Source organism: Rattus norvegicus, chromosome 19, assembly GCF_036323735.1.
Source record: "Rattus norvegicus strain BN/NHsdMcwi chromosome 19, GRCr8, whole genome shotgun sequence".
In the NCBI taxonomy this organism is placed as follows: domain Eukaryota; kingdom Metazoa; phylum Chordata; class Mammalia; order Rodentia; family Muridae; genus Rattus; species Rattus norvegicus.
The window spans coordinates 26,523,106-26,539,300 of record NC_086037.1 but is presented as its reverse complement, the minus strand read 5'-3'; positions in this window follow the sequence as shown (position 1 = coordinate 26,539,300).

The window sequence follows — 16,195 nt, the reverse complement described above, 5'->3', positions numbered from 1 at the left end:
CTAATAAATGCTTGTGCACCATGTGGTATGTGTGGTGCCCGTGAAGTCCAGACTGATTCCCTAGAATTGCAATTACAGGTTAATAGCAGCCACCATGTGGACACTGGGAACTGAACCTTGGTCTTCTGCTCTTAGCCACTAAACCAACCATCTCTTCAGCACCACCCCCCAATTGTATAGTCATTAAGATTTAACCATTTGGCGCAAGGCCCTGGGTTCGATCCCCAGCTCCGAAAAAAAGAACCAAAAAAAAAAAAAAAAAAAAAGATTTAACCATTTGGCCTTCAGTATTTGAATTAATACAGATGTGACAAGAGTTATAGTTAACATGGTGGTTCAGGTATAGACAGGCAGGCATCTCATTGTATACAAAATATGAATCCTTCCTTCCTTCCTTTCTTTCTTTCACTCCTTTCTTTCTTTCACTCCTTTCTTTCTTTCACTCCTTTCTTTCTTTCTTTCACTCCTTTCTTTCTTTCTTTCTTTCTTTCTTTCTCTTTTTGTTTTACTCTTGGAGACAGTGTTGTTTTTTGTGTAGCTGACCTGGAATTAGTTCTGTAGAGGAAGCTGGCCTAGAATTCAGAAATCTGTCTGCCTCTGCCTCCCAAGTGTTAGGATCAAAGGCCTGTGCCACCACCACCACACATCCTTCTGTTTAAAGGAAAAATGTAGTCTTACAGGGCAGCATGAGTTTAGCCCCGGTATAGACACTTTCCTAGGCCTCAGGAGCTGTAGAGTTCATGAAGGATTTGCTGCCTTCCCCTTTAGCCTGGCTAACTATGAGAGCTGCACACCCATGGGTGTTTGCTTCACGAGAGTCTGGAGGATGAGGGTCACAGGCTGAGGTAACTGTGTAGAGCAGAGGATGCTTGGTGATAGTCAAGTGGGTAAAATGCTGAAATGCTGAGAAGAGGCCTATGGTAGGCGCCTCCTACACCTGAGACTTCCAACCCCATAAAGCAGGGGGTAGAGAGTGAGGATGCACAGTGCACACATGTCAGGAAAAGGCCATGTTCATGAAGCCTCCGTGAGTGGTGGACAGGCTCTAGGGCACCATGAGGGACATCAGGAGCTTCTGCATTTTGTAGAATTACAGGGTTCAATGTTTCACATGCCCATGATTTGCCCCCTGCTGCAGGGAGAAGCCAACACCAGAAGCCTCCAGCTCCCAACCCTGCTTTTGCCATGTAGCTTTATCCAGAAAGAGGTTGGAAGTCCCTGGACCTGGAGTCTCAGGTGGTTGTGAGCCACCTGACCCTGGTGCTGGAGACTGAACCCAAGTCTTCTGCAAGAGCAGCAAAGACCTGTGCGCTGCCTGGCCCAGCTAGGGCTGTGAAATGGGATTTATTTTCATGCTGAACAAGCCCAGCAACAGTTTAGGTCCCTAGAAGACACATAAACCTGGATGCAGTAGTGTCTGTCATCCCGCCCTTCCTACTGGGAAATAGGAGCCTAAAGTGGACAGTCTCTAGGATTAGGGGGAAGGGCTAGCCTAGCAATCACAGCCATGGATGAGAGGTAGGTGAGGACCTTTGCTCAGGTTGTCCCTGACCTTTACACAGGCACACACACACACACCTGTACTCACAGAAACGCCATACAGACATACATGAAAAAGGAAATAAAAACAAACAACATTGAAAATACAATATACTGGGGCTGGAGGGATGGCTCAGTGGTTAATACCACTGACTGCTCTTCCAGAGGATCTGAGTTCAATCCCCAGCAACCACGCATTGTGTCTCTTAACCATTTCTACTCTCATATACTACCCTCTACTGTTGTGTCTGAAAACAGGGACACCGTACTCAGATGGACAAAATAAATAGTTTTTTAAAATCCTTTTCTTAAAAAAAAAACTCTTCTGTGACACATGATCATTGTGTGATTCCAAATGTCGCTAAGTCAGTAAAGTCCTATTGCTACATGGTCCACCAGTTGTGTCAGCCATGGTAGTAGAATGGCACAGTTGAAAAGTTGCTGGTCACAGTGACCAGGCAGCCTAGAAAGCTCACCATGTGCAGAGAAGGCTGTGCTGTGTCCTAGTCCTCTACCCCACACTGCCCCTCATCCCTACGAACAGAGCAAAAAGAACAGATGAGGAATGTTCCAGGATTCTTTCCTCTTTGATTGCCTTACTAACCTAGTCCTGTGCTACATGTAACCTTGTCACATCCTCTGTCCCATCCCTAAGCCCTCATACCTGTCAGATAAGACAGGGATCTTGCTTTGGGGGGAAGCTCTGGTCCCTCTTTGTCCTAACAGGCTCTGAGCCATCGCTGAAAGAGAGTCCTCTGAGGATTGAGGGACGTCCATAGCCAGTGCTCTGACTTCCAGGAAGGTTTGAGGAAGGTGGTCCTCTTCTTGTGGTTCCTCTAGTAGGAACAGCCCACACTTGGGCCCAGCTCCCACTGTCAGAAAAAGGCAGGTGGCTCTGGTCTTTGCACAGCTCTCCAGCTGAATGAACAGTGCATCTCTCCTCTCTCTCTTGCAGGAAGTCTCCAGTCTCTGATGCAGGTGCTGTTCCCAAGACAAAGGAAAGGAAAGTGCTAAGTGAGGGTTCCCGGGATCCTTTAAAACATTGTATGCATTGTCTTCATTAATTTTTCTGTTTAATTTTTTATTCCATGTGTATTGATCTCATTGTAGGGGTGTGCATTCCAAAGCATGAGTGTTGAAGGTGGAGGAAAAGCCATGGGAGTCACTTTATCCTACCGTGCGGGGTCCCAGGCTCTGAACTGGGTCATTGAGCTTCTTTACAAAGAGCTTTCATGCTGAATTTCTTGCTGGCTCTGATTTCAGGGAGAGCATCTCATAGAGCCCAGACTGGCCAGTAAACTACTGATCATCCTACCTCAAGCATTGCCATCTACTTCATGAAAGGTTGAGTTATTGACATGAGGAACTGGGGATGGGCAGAGGTGCATGACTGAGGCTATCTCTGCTCAGTGGCATGCCTTTGGGGACAGATAGTTTTCATCACTGAGGTGTCATTTGAGTGCAGTGCTCCTCTGGAGAGATGGAGTTTCTTTGGCCAGGGCATCAGGCTCTCAAGACAGGACTTGAAGGTGGAGGTCTGGAGGCCAGGCCTGCATTCCTCTTCAGAAGCTGCAGTCCCCACTCTGGACAGTGCTATAGCACAGGGTCACATATCCAGTTCCACCCTGAGACCTGCTGAGTCACATGCAGTTTGTGCTGAGAAGCAAACTGGGGTCTCCTGCAAGGGCAGTGAGTGCCTCTCAACCACTTCCTCATGCTTTCCTTAATTGTACACTCAAAGTGGGGCGGGCATGACACATGTGGGGGTCAAACACAAATCAAGGGAGCTTTTTCTCTTTTTGTATCAGAGAGGGCCTGAGGATCAAACTCAAGCCCTCAGGAATGACAGTGATGCCTGGACCTGGTGAGTTCAGGGTGGGGATGAGGGTTTAGTCCTAGGGATGGAGCCCAGGACATCACATACGCTAGGCAAGTGCCTAATCACTGTGCTACATCCCCAGCAGATGTTGGTTGCAAGAGAACTTGGGCCCTCACCATGCCAAAGGAGCACTCTATCACTTAGTGACCCCAGCCTGGTAGTCTTGTTTGTAACCTCTGCTGTGTTTGCATGCTGCCTGAGCTTATTAATATAGCCACATCCTCAGGGTGACAAAAACTTCATGGAGACTCCCACTGTCAGATACCTGAAGACAGGTTTCAAAGAGAACAGGTAACCAGTGCAGAAGTCTCACAGTGTTATGGAATATAAGTCCTAGATGACAGAATGCTCAGAACACTGGCATCCCCACTGTTGGAAGTAACCAGGACCACAGATCCCAGTCTTTCATCACACCTGAAGACCCCTAGCTGGCATGGTGGCACATACTTGTCATCCCAGCACTTGGGAGGCTTAGTCAGGAGAATCTCCTGAGAACAGGAGTAGGAGGACAGCCTGGCCAACCCATCAGGTGTTACCTGCAGGTCTAGTTCCAGACATAATCCTAGCATGCAGTCATCCCCAGCCATGCATGGAAAGCATCATGGCACACCAGGAAGCCAGTGAGGCCCATGTTGCTTGACTGGGCAGCTACTTGTTAGCCATAAGGACTAGGGCTCAGAGTGCCCAGAGGCTGTGAGACTGAGGGTTTCAAGGACCCAGCAGCAGGCCAGATGGTCTCAGCCTGGACTCGATACTGAAGAAGGAAAGAGCCCTGAGTCCTGGGCCAAAGCTGTTAGTAGCCCCATGACCTGGGCTGCTGGTGGCTGCTGGGGTCAGGAGCAGTGTCTTGGTGGGTCCTGCTGTGGTGAGAGAGAGCAGCAGAACTTCTGGAGGACAGAGAGGGAGCAAAATAGAATGGGAAGCCAGTGTAGAGATCTCAGAGTGTTTGTGTGAAGCAGAGCTAGGAAGTGGGTTGCAGGGGCAGGGGAGCAGCAGGCTGTGCCTGTAGAGATGAGTCAGCCCAAGGGGGAGTTGTCAGAGCCCAGCAGGGGAGGGGCTCCTGTCCCTCCAGGACAGTCTCCATCAGAGACTGAAGGGCTGGGCCTGAGAGGCAAGGGGAATTAGGGATGAGGGAGAGACTGGAGAGATGTGGGAAAAGAATGCACCTAGGAGTGAAGCAGGGCACCCAATGTGGGATGGCTGAGGCTTGACAGAGTTGGATGTTGCTGATCCTACATTAGGCCAAGCCAGAGGGCCCAAGCTCCAGCAGCCAGAAAGGAAGCCAAAGTGTCTGAGGAGGCCTGCATCAGATTGAGACTCATGAGGGTCCCACCAATGGCCAAGGCAGGATTTGTTGAAAGCAAGGTTGTGGGTATAATTGTCCTCACCTCGGAAGGGAATAGGTGGCCATGGCTCTCACAGGTACTGAGGGTGCAGGGACAGGAGACCTATGGACTGACCTTACTGCCACAGGGCGGCTGAAGGCTCTTGTTGCCTTCAGTTAGTTGTTGCATTAACCTGGTAGCTTCATTTCTTGAGAAGCTTGGGTGGATGAGGTGTAGCAGATCAAGGTCCAGCTGAGAGGAGGAATCCAGAGTGTTCCATGGTTGGCAAACAGGTTCTGAGATCTGGCCTGTGCACTCAGGCCAGTGTAGCTGTTTGTCTTAGCTGCAGGCTCAAGAGGTTTGAACTGACCCAGGATCAAACACCACATGTGCCCTGTGTTTTCCAAGCTTTGTCATGGTTGCAAGCGCTGGGCGAACTCACATGGACTTTTCCATCATTCCCTGAGCTCTAGGTGACTCGGATGGATCATGGAGATATCTCTAAGCCTATGCCAGCACAGCAGTGACATTTTGGCAGTGTCCTCTAGGGTTCCAGGACTGGATCTTTTTTCTCTCTCTCTGCTGATACAAGTAATAAGACATCCTATAAAACAAGGCCAAGCCTTCCTAGAGTTGAAGCCCAGAACACACAAGACTCCCCCAGGGATGGGCCCATCCAAGAAGGTGTGGGATGTTTTGTGGCTTAGGTTGTTTCACGGTGAGTGAGAAGTGTCTAAGACGCACACATGTAGCTGCTTGGGAGCTGGGGAGGCCATGGGACCCCCTAGATCTGATTCTGCAGATGACTGTGAACATCCATGTGCTGGGATCTGAACTCTGGTCCTCAATCACTGAGCCATCCCACTGGCCCCTGGCTTTCCCTTCCTAGAATGTTTCTGTATTTCCTCCTACTTGATGCCTTGATGCTGGCTCCTAGCCCAATGGCCTATATACAAGATGAATTCTATAAATGTCTTATAAACACTAAGTATCCTGTGAAGGGTACTAGTGCCCTGTTCATAACAGGAAGGCTGAGGAATCCAATCTGCAACAAAGAGAAGGCCGGGTGCTTTTCCTGTCATTCAGCATGAAGGGCCAGTCATGTTTTCATTGTAGCGTCCTGGTTATGCTATGGGTCTTCCTGGTGCAGCAGTCCTGTTCTGTGACAAATGATGTGTCTCCTGCAGGAGGAAGAGTGGTCGAGTTACAGTACCTGCAATATGACAAGAAAACGAAAAAGGTGATGAAGTCCTTGACTCCCAGAGCCACAAGAAGTGGGTTAGGTGGAGGGCAAGTAGGGAGACAGCTGAATCCTGAAGGACACTGTTGGGACCTTTGCCAGGTGCCTCTGTGACATCCAGACTTGGACACAGGGATGAGTCTGGGTATCTAACATCAGCATATATCAGTCTCCATGGTCTACGGCCCCTGCACCTCCTCACTGCTCCTCTGGCTTTGGAGACCTCAATTTTGCCAAGCCTTTTCTTCAGGACCATCCCCTGGATCATCCAGGTGGCTCCTAAGAGACAGGCACTGACAGCAGACATTTGGTATGGATCACAGGCGAAATTGTCATGGGGCTTTCTGCCATCCTACCCAGAATGCTGTGAAAGGCTCCACTTTAGTGGTGTTCACTTCTGGAATGCCCTGTGTGATAGTTTCAGCTGTGAATAACAAGGATAGCAGTTTCTACTGCTGCCCACACAGGCCTCCAGCACCCTGAAAGCTGCAGTGCTCACCTAGAAGGGAAGCACATTCAGGACAGGGAGAGCCCTGAGGAGCTCAGTCAGCTTCCTGGTCATCCCTGCAGTGACACCTCACCACTGCAGTGTGTGGTCATCCCTGCGGTGACGCCTCACCACTGCAGTGTGTGGTCATCCCCGCAGTGACGCCTCACCCCTGCAGTGTGTGGTCATCCCCTGAGTAACACCTCACCCCTGCACTGTGTGGTCATCCCTGCGGTGACATCTCACCCCTGCAGTGTGTGGTCATCCCTGCAGTGACACCTCACCCCTGCAGTGTGTGGTCATCTCCGCAGTGACACCTCACCCCTGCAGTGTGTGGTCATCCCCGCAGTGATGCCTCACCCCTGCAGTGCAGACCTTTGGGCCTGTGGCCTTCAGGTTCCGGATTATCTGTTAAACTCAGTTCATAATCAGAATGTTTTGTGTTCAGCCACTGCCTGGACTGTACTCCAAGAAGAGTTCAAGGGTTTGTGTGGCAACATCTAGCGACCAAGCCTTAGCAAAAGGATTCTCACATCATCCTGCAGGCAGATTCCCTTAGTCATCCCTAGTCCATTTAAGCTGCTGCTGAAGATGCCTTGAAGGCATAGCCACAGCCACCCTGTGTGTTCGGAGGTGATGTTTTCATTCAGGAACCTGATGCTGAGTCTTCTCCTAACCCAGCAGGCGGTCCCTGCATCAGGCTGGAGTTTTGAGTTTCTGTGTTGTCCTGATAACACGTGCTGTTTCCTCCTGGGTCAGAATAGATCTCAGAAGGTCTGGGCCAGTCTCACTGGTTGAGGATTCTTGCAAGGCCTCATCTCCAATTCCTGAGGGAAGGTGTAGGTTAGGAGAATGCCTGGATTTGAAATTCAGTGTTTTCAGATTTCAGGATTGGATGAGGGGTACTCAGCATGTGCATGTGTCCATGTCTCTGTATACATGCACTTGCAGGCCAGGGATGGACACCAGCAACCTTCCTCAGTCACCCTATGCCTCTCACACAAAGGAGCTCTCACACAGAAGCTGTGGCTCACAGATGAGGCTGGTCAGGCTTAGAGTCCCAGAGATTCTTCTGCTGTGCTTCAAAACTTTGAATGTGTGTGTGTGTGTGTGTGTGTGTGTGTGTGAGAGAGAGAGAGAGAGAGAGAGAGAGAGAGAGAGAGAGAGAGAGAGATTCTACCAGCATGTACAACCACGCATGACATATGGATGCCAGAGGGAAATATCCGGTGTCTTCCTTTTCGAACAGGGTCCTAATCAACTATCAGGTATCTATATCTTAATATCTAGCAGGGGTCCCAGCGTGAGCATAGCCAGGGCATACACATGCTTGGCTGTCAGGCAGGCAAGAGGCAGAGATCTTGTTCTATTTTTCATGGTTAATGCTCTTAGTGCCCTTGAGGGACTGGCTGACACCTGCCTGGAGACGGCTGGATCTGATGCTGGTAAAAAGATCTCAGACACCACTGCCAAACTGAGAGCTGCCATTTCAGAAAGTGAAGAGGTCAGAGGGAGAACTGAACTACTTCATCCTGTTAGTGTTGACTGTAAGCTAAGGCATAAAGCATCCACAAGAGTTGATACCGACATAGACAAGGCCCAGAATTCTGACCTGATGCTTGATACTTCATCATTAGTTCCTGAATGTTCGTCAGTAGACATTGAATCATCTAAAACAACCTCAGAAACTCAGGGACCTACACAGCTCACTCACAAAGGCAATGATGAGACTTTGGAGACTGGCTGCACAGTGACTACCAGATTGTCTGTCCGCATCACAGCCCAGGCTCCCCCATCTTAAGTTAATGAACATCTCCCCCAGCATTCAAGTCAAGCGGAAGAGGTTTCCAGCAGCGTCGACAGTCTGTTTATCACTAAATTGCAAAAGATCACAACTGCAGACCAGACTGAACCCTCAGAAGAAAACACCAGCACTGAGAACTTTCCAGAAGTGCAGAGTGAGACTCCTAAGAAGCCTCATTACATGACAGTGCTAGAAATGCGAGCTAGAAACCCAGTGCCCCCTCCTCATAAGTTTAAGACCAATGTGTTACCCACACAACAGAGTGACTCAACAAGTCATTGTCAGAGGGCTCAGTCTCCTGCTTCCTCAGAAGAGCAGAGACGCAGGGCTAGGCAGCATCTTGATGATGTCACAGCAGCTCGCCTTCTTCTGCTCCACCCCCTGCCTGCACAGTGGCTCTCCATAGAAGAGTCGCTGGCTCTGCAGAAAGAGCAGAAGCAGAATTATGAGAAGATGCGGGCAAAGCTCGCAGCACAGAAACTAGCTGAGAGACTGAATATTACAATGCAGAGCTACAATCCAGAAGGGGAGTCTTCAGGGAGATACCGAGAAGTGAGGGATGAAGATGATGCCCAGTCCTCGGACGAATGCTGAAAATGAGCGCTGGGAGATCCCGGGAGTTGACTGTTGAGCTTAAATTGTCTCATCTAACTTCCTAACAAGTACCAAGACAGTGTCAGACCTTGTTGAGGGACAGCAGTTGAAGTTACACAAAGGTAGCTACAAAATAAGAACCCAGTTTGTCTTTCAGAAGATGATCTTCACATGCTTGAACAGTTCAATATTTGAACATTGTGTTTGGCCGTATTGTGTCACAGTTTTGCAGTATATTGTGCATTGGTCTGATATTTTAGTGTGAGTAGAACACACGTTTTCTTTAAGATATCTGCTTTTTCCTTCTTCGTATTCTTATCAGATAGCACTGCTTACACCCCTTCTGGTGAAATACTTTGTTATTCCAGGCACCTAAAGTGAATTAGGAAGGCCTGGTCCCCTCACTCAAGAAATGAGGGGAGCAGTCTAAAGAATGGTACGCATGCTTGCATGGACACGTTCCTGAGACGCTGGATATGAAATGCCGCACACAACACTCGGGAACCACCACCACTGTGTCTGCTGCTCTGTCCTCTCTTGGGGCGACTGCTGTCACCTGTGATGAGGTTAAGGAGCACTTGGAAGAAGTGCTAGGTGGGGAGGGTCTTCTGAGCTGGTGTGGGGAGCTGCTCCTGGCTGCCCTAGGCTTGAACTCATTGCCATCTGGGATGATAGGTCCCTGTACAGGACACTCGTGCTTGGTAAGGAAACCGGTGTTTTTCTAAGAGTTACAGTTGAATTGTCAGTTAATTGCTTTTTTTCCTTGTTAAACCCACAGAGGTGTTTACAGGCTGCAGAAACCTCAGTCCTGTATGTGCACATTTGTGCTGTTTCAAATGATTATATGATCATTTCCAGCAAAGTTAACAATGTTATCAAAAAGCCTTTTTCTATTATGTGGAATTTGTAAAGGAGAAATAAAATACCAATCAGAGCAAAAATAAAAACCATTTTGTCAATGATATCATATTGTACATATTACTGGTATAGAATACCATCCACAAGGACAAGCATTTGTTGAAAGAGTTCACCATACCCTGAAATGACAAATTATAAAATTAAAAAGGAAAAGAGATGACCTTACACAGCCTGAATGGAGTTGGCATACCAGTCCCAGAGTAATATTGGCATAAGCATCATTTTTTATTAATATTCTTAATCTTAAATTTCATAATTATAAGCTTCATGTAGGACCAATAAAATTAAAGGTCCATATGAGGGCTGCAGACATGACTCCATGGTTAAGAGCACTGACTTCTCTTCCAGAGGTCCTGAGTTCAAATCCCAGCAACCACATGGTGGCTCACAACCATCTGTAATGAGACCTGATGCCCTCTTCTGGTGTGTCTGCAGACAGCTACAGTGTACTTATATATAAATAAATAAATCTTTAAACAGATAAAAAGTCAGTATGAACCTTTGTTGTCTAAAATGGCTTGAGTCAGGGCTGACAACCAGACAGCCCTTCCAGCACCTGCCTATGAGCTCACAGATTTAAGCTTTATAAACTGACATAGAAAAATGTCCAGGGTCGTAGCCTGACAAATTCTCAGCTACGTCTCTGATGATCAGTCTTAGGGTGGGCATTCAAAAAACCATCCCTCTCTAAGTGAGGTCAGAGTTTGTGTGGTTTATGGGGCAACTCCTGGACCCCATAAGGCTGGATATTTCAGCTGCTCTTCAGTACATGCGGGAATCCTGAAGAAGTAGGCAAATTAATATAGCAAACTTCCTTCTTCCATGTCCTTGATATGAGCTGCCAGCAGAAGGTGTGGTCCAAACAACAACCAACGGATTGGGTAAAGATCTTTACCAATCCTACAACAGATAGAGGGCTTATATCCAAAATATACAAAGAACTCAAGAAGTTAGACTGCAGGGAGACAAATAAACCTATTTAAAAAATGTGGCTCAGAGCTAAACAAAGAATTCACAGCTGAGGAATGCCGAATGGCTGAGAAACACCAAAAGAAATGCTCAACATCTTTAGTCACAAGGGAAATGCAAATCAAAACAACCCTTAGATTTCACCTTACACCAGTCAGAATGGCTAAGATCAAAAACTCAGGTGACAGCAAATGTTGGAGAGGATGTAGAGAAAGAGGAACACTCCTCCATTGTTGGTGGGATTGCAGACTGGTACAACCATTCTGGAAATCAGTCTGGAGATTCCTCAGAAAATTGGATATTGAACTACCTGAGGATCCAGCTATACCTCTCTTGGGCATATAACCAAAAGATGCCCCAACATATAACAAAGACACATGCTCCACTATGTTCATAGCAGCCTTATTTATAATAGCCAGAAGCTGGAAAGAACCCAGATGCCCTTAAAGAGAGGAATGGATACAGAAAATGTGGTACGTCTACACAATGTATATTAATCAGCTATCAAAAACAATGACTTTATGAAATTCATAGGCAAATGGATGGAACTGGAAAATATCATCCTGTGTGAGGTAACCCAATCACAGAAAAACTCACATGGTATGCACTCATTGATAAGTGGATATTAGCCCAAATGCTCGAATTACCCTAGATGCACAGAACACATGAAAATCAAGAAGGATGACCAAAATGCAGATGCTTCACTCCTTCTTTAAAAGGGGAACAAGAATACCCTTGGCAGGGAATAGGGAGGCAAAGTTTAGAACAGAGGCAGAAGGAACATCCATTCACAGCCTGCCCCACATGTGGCCCATACCTATACAGATATTAGGTAAGATGGATGAAGCAAAGAAGTGCAAGCCGACAGGAACTGGATGTAGATCTCTCCTGAGAGACACAGCCAGAATACAGCAAATACGTAGCCAAATGCCATCATTAAACCACTGAACTGAGAACTGGGCCCCCGTTGATGTAATCAGAGAAAGGACTGGAAGAGCTTGAAGGGGGTTGAGACCCCATATGAACAAGAATTCCAACCAACCAGAGCTTCCAGGGACTAAGCCACTACCCAAAGAGTATACATGGACTGACGGTGGACTCCAACTGCATACGTAGCAATGAATAGCCTAGTAAGAACACCAGCGGAAAGGGAAACCCTTGGTCCTGCCAAGACTGAACCCCCAGTGATCATGATTGTTGGGGGGAGGGCGGTTATCGGGGAAGGATGGGGAGGGGATCACCCAAATAGAAGGGGAGGGGAAAGGGTTGAGGGATGTTGGCCTGGAAATCGGGAAGGGGAATAACAATCGAAATGTAAATAAGAAATACTCAAATTAATAAAGATGAAAAAAATAAAAAGAAAAAAGAAGGTGTGGTCCAGATAAGAGGTGGGCCTTTCCATCTCAAAAGATCTGAATTAAAGATTTATCTTCTTTTTTTTTTTTTCTTTTCTTTTTTTTGGAGCTGGGGACCGAACCCAGGGCCTTGGGCTTCCTACGTAAGCCCTCTACCACTGAGCTAAATCCCCAGCCCCAAGATTTATCTTCTGATCTCCAAGATTTGGATTACAAGTAGGTCTTCTTGCTTCAGAAAATTTAATTAAGAAAAAAAATCCAATGGTGCTTATGCCTTTAGCCTCAGCATCCAGGAGGTAGAGTCAGGTGGATCTCTGAGTTCAAGGCCAGCCTGGTCTACAGTATGAATTCCAGGACAGCCAGAGCTACACAGGGAAACCCTGTCTCAAAAAAACCAAAGAAGAGGAGGAGGACCAAGAGGAGGGGGTTGAAGAGAGGAAAACAGAAAGAAGGAAGGAGAGAGAGAGAGAGGGGGAGAGAGAGAGAGAGAGAGAGAGAGAGAGAGAGAGAGAGAGAGAGAGAGAGATCAATCCCCCTCACAGGGCATCAAGCCATTTGGCATTAGTTAATTCCAGGTACACTCAAGTTGACAACCAAGAACAGCAATCCCATTACCCGTGGTTGTGATCTCACCCTGGTAGGCTCCTGAGTAGGAGGCTGAAGCAGGAGAATTGCCATAAGTCTGATGCCAGCATGAACTACACACGTGTTCCAAGCCAAGCCAATCTCAGCTACAGTTTGAGATTCTGTCTGAAAAATATGAAAGAGAAAGAAAACATAATTTCCTAGAGAAGTGTTTCTCAACCTTCCTATGGCCTCAACCCTTTAGAACAGTTCCTCAAGCTGTGGTGACCCCAACTACAAATTATTTTGTCGCTACTTCTCAACTGTAAATTTGCTACTGTAATGAATCTTTATTGTAGTGTAAACTATCTGATAGGAGACCCTGTGTGGGTCACGACCCCCAGGCTGAGGGCCTTTGCCCTAGAGGCGGTCTTGGCCTAGTTTATATAGTTCATATTATAATGGGCTCTCTCAGCGTTTGAAGGTCAAGTATATTCACTTGTAACATCAAAACTTAAAAATTCAGTTGAGCTGCTGGCTGGTACTGTGTGACATCCCCCAGAATACCTTTGCCATTTTGTTCCATGCCTGCCAGCCATTTCATATTGTTGCTGTAACAAGCCTGCTATCACTGACGAGGAGAAGGGACTTGGCTCAAGGACATGCTGACCACACACCTTGTTTTGTTCTGAATGTTCTGTATGCGGTTTGCTATTCTAGAGAAATTCTACACCTGAAGGAGTGGTTCCCTGAAGTGGACACAGGTGAAAGGCTAAGGCAGATGTGTGAAGGAATGTTTCACTGAGGCAGATGCAGGTAAAAGGATGTTCTGCTAACGCACGCATGTGAAAGGACATGTGATGAAGGGTTCTGCACTAAGGACACACATGCATTGGTCTGCCTTGCATTCTGTAGTTGAGCTGCATTTGTTGGGACTTCATAGAACCACAGCAAAAACCCTTCTGGTGGGCTGTGTGGTTTCTCGCTGTTTCCTTGGGCTCGGGCTGATGGGCAGAGTGATGTCAGCTGAGACAGACACATGTGCTGACGCAGGACACACGCTGAGGCCAGGCCCATGGAGGACACGGGATATTGAGAGGGAGTTTGGATAGAGTTATGCTTGCGTAGCTTGTTGGTCTGGGGTCTCTGCTGATCTCTGCTCGCCTGAGAGCTGCTCTTACTGACTGTGTAGCATCTTGACTGTTTTTGTTCCCCTTGGACAGCCCTCAGGACCAGGCTCTCCTCTCCCTTAACCATGGCTGCTGTCCTCTTCCTCTCTCCTCTTCATCACACATGTTCTTCCTTTATTCTCTGGCAGCTTCTTCCTCCTCCTTCCCTCCTCATGATCCTCTCTAGCAAAGCCCTCAAAGCTCCCCTCCCCCATCTCTCTGCTGTGCAGCTGTTGGCTGTTGGCTTCTTTATAATCACAGTTAACTGGGAGCAGGGTCAGTTATTTGGGGTTAACCAGTCTTGAGTTCTACAAATTAGCATTAAAACACAAGCAGCATTAGGCCAATCCACTACAGGAGTTTTTGTTTGTTTGTTTGGTTGGTTTGGTTTAATTTTCATTTACCTGTTTACTTGTTATTTTATTTTTGGCTATTTTTTATTAATTAGTTATTTTATTTATTTACATTTCAAATATTGTCCTACTTTCCACACTCCCCTCATCAAACCTTACATCCCGTTTCTGCTCAGCTTTGCCTATGTGACAGTGCTCCTGCAGCCACACATATCCATCCCCACCTCACACCTCTAGGATCTGCCTTTGGTGGGGCAATAGTCCTCACCTTGAACCATAGAGCATCCTTGCATACACTTTGGCTGGCAGTTTGGCCCCTAGAAGCTTGGGGATTAGGGAAAGAGGATCTGGTCAGATATTAAAGCCAATGATTGCTGCATTGTCTTCTTTTTCTGGTTGTAGGTGAAATTATGTTTGTGTGCTTCTCTTTTTTGAAATTATTGAGAGATGATTAATTTCTTGGTTTTTCTTGGGTATAGTTTAGTTTATTGTCTTGGAGTTTTCCTCCTATTATCCTCTTTTGTGCTTTCTTAGAGAAAAGTATTGTTTATATTTGGTTTTGTAGGGTTCAGGATTGAGCTCAGTGGTAGAATGCTTACCTGGCAATCTCAAGGCCCTGGGCTCGGTCCTCCGCTCCGGAAAAAAAAAAAATATTCATTAAATTTGTTTTGACAAGAAATATCTTGGTTTCTCCATTTATGGTGATTGAGGATTATGCTGGATATAGGAGCCTGGGTCTGCATTACATCTGCCCAAGATTTTCTGACCTTTAGAGTCTCTGTTGAGAAGTCTGGTGTAATTCAGATACGTCTGAATTTTTTTTGTTACTGGATGTTTATACTGAAAGAACCCCAAATTTGGGGAGACTCTCGCTCCAGTCTCCTTATGGCTTGCCCCAGGAAACACGCATAGCCGATCTTGATGTAACAACAAGAGATAGCTTTATTAACAAGATCTCGGGCCGACATGTATCTCACGGAGCCGACCTCGAGCCTCTAAAGGCAGGGGTTTATATAGGGAAAGCCAGGGGATTTCGCGCTTTTACACATGATTGGCTGATTCAAATGGTACACAGTTACTTTTAGTGCGGAGTTACATCAGCAAAGAATACGTGTAATCTAGCATCTCAGCAATGTGGGTAGGGTGACTCATCTCACTCAGCAGGGGGATGACTCATCCTCAGGGAGTGAAGGAAGGGGAGGGGGTGGCTCCAGATGGCCAGTGTCCTTGGGGGCTGATAGCCGGGTCGGTGAACCCTATCTCAAATTCTCTCATGCATGTCAGCAATTTGTTTGTGACTGACTTTTTGAAATTTAGCTCTTCAATACCTTACCCCTTTTAATGTTCTTTCTTTGATCTGTGCATTTAGTGTTTTAATTATTGTGTGAATGGAGGAATTCTTTCTGGTATAATTAATTTGATGTTCTGTAAGCTTGTTGTACCTTTATGGTCTTTTCTTTCTTTACCTTATGGAAGTTTTCTGCTATGATTTGTTGAAGGTGTTTACTGGACCTATGAACTAGAAATCTTAATTCTCTTCACTATCTATTATCCTTAGGTTTCGACATTTAATTGTGTCCTGAAATTCATTGATGTTTGGATTCAATAAACCATACATGTTTATCTGAGATGGGTGTTTTGTGCTTTGTGGGTGACCTCCTTTACCCCAACTGTTCTATTTAGTAGCACGTTGGATAATGAGACATGGTCAGCAATGGTGACCTCTTCCCATAAACTATATGAAAATAGGGAGGGGAATTGATGTGTGTCAAGTATCAGTAGTCTCCTGGGTGGTTTTGGTTCCCGGTTGGCCACATGCAACAGTTTCAAAAGCCCAGGTTTGATGTTCCTTGGGATTCCCATGATGATGTACTCAGACAGGACAGAAAAAAGACCAGAATACACATGAGAGAACTTGATTTCTATAATAGAGAGAACATTACTAAGTTATGTTACAAAATATTAGATCACACGGTGATCTCTATGAATGTATTATTTA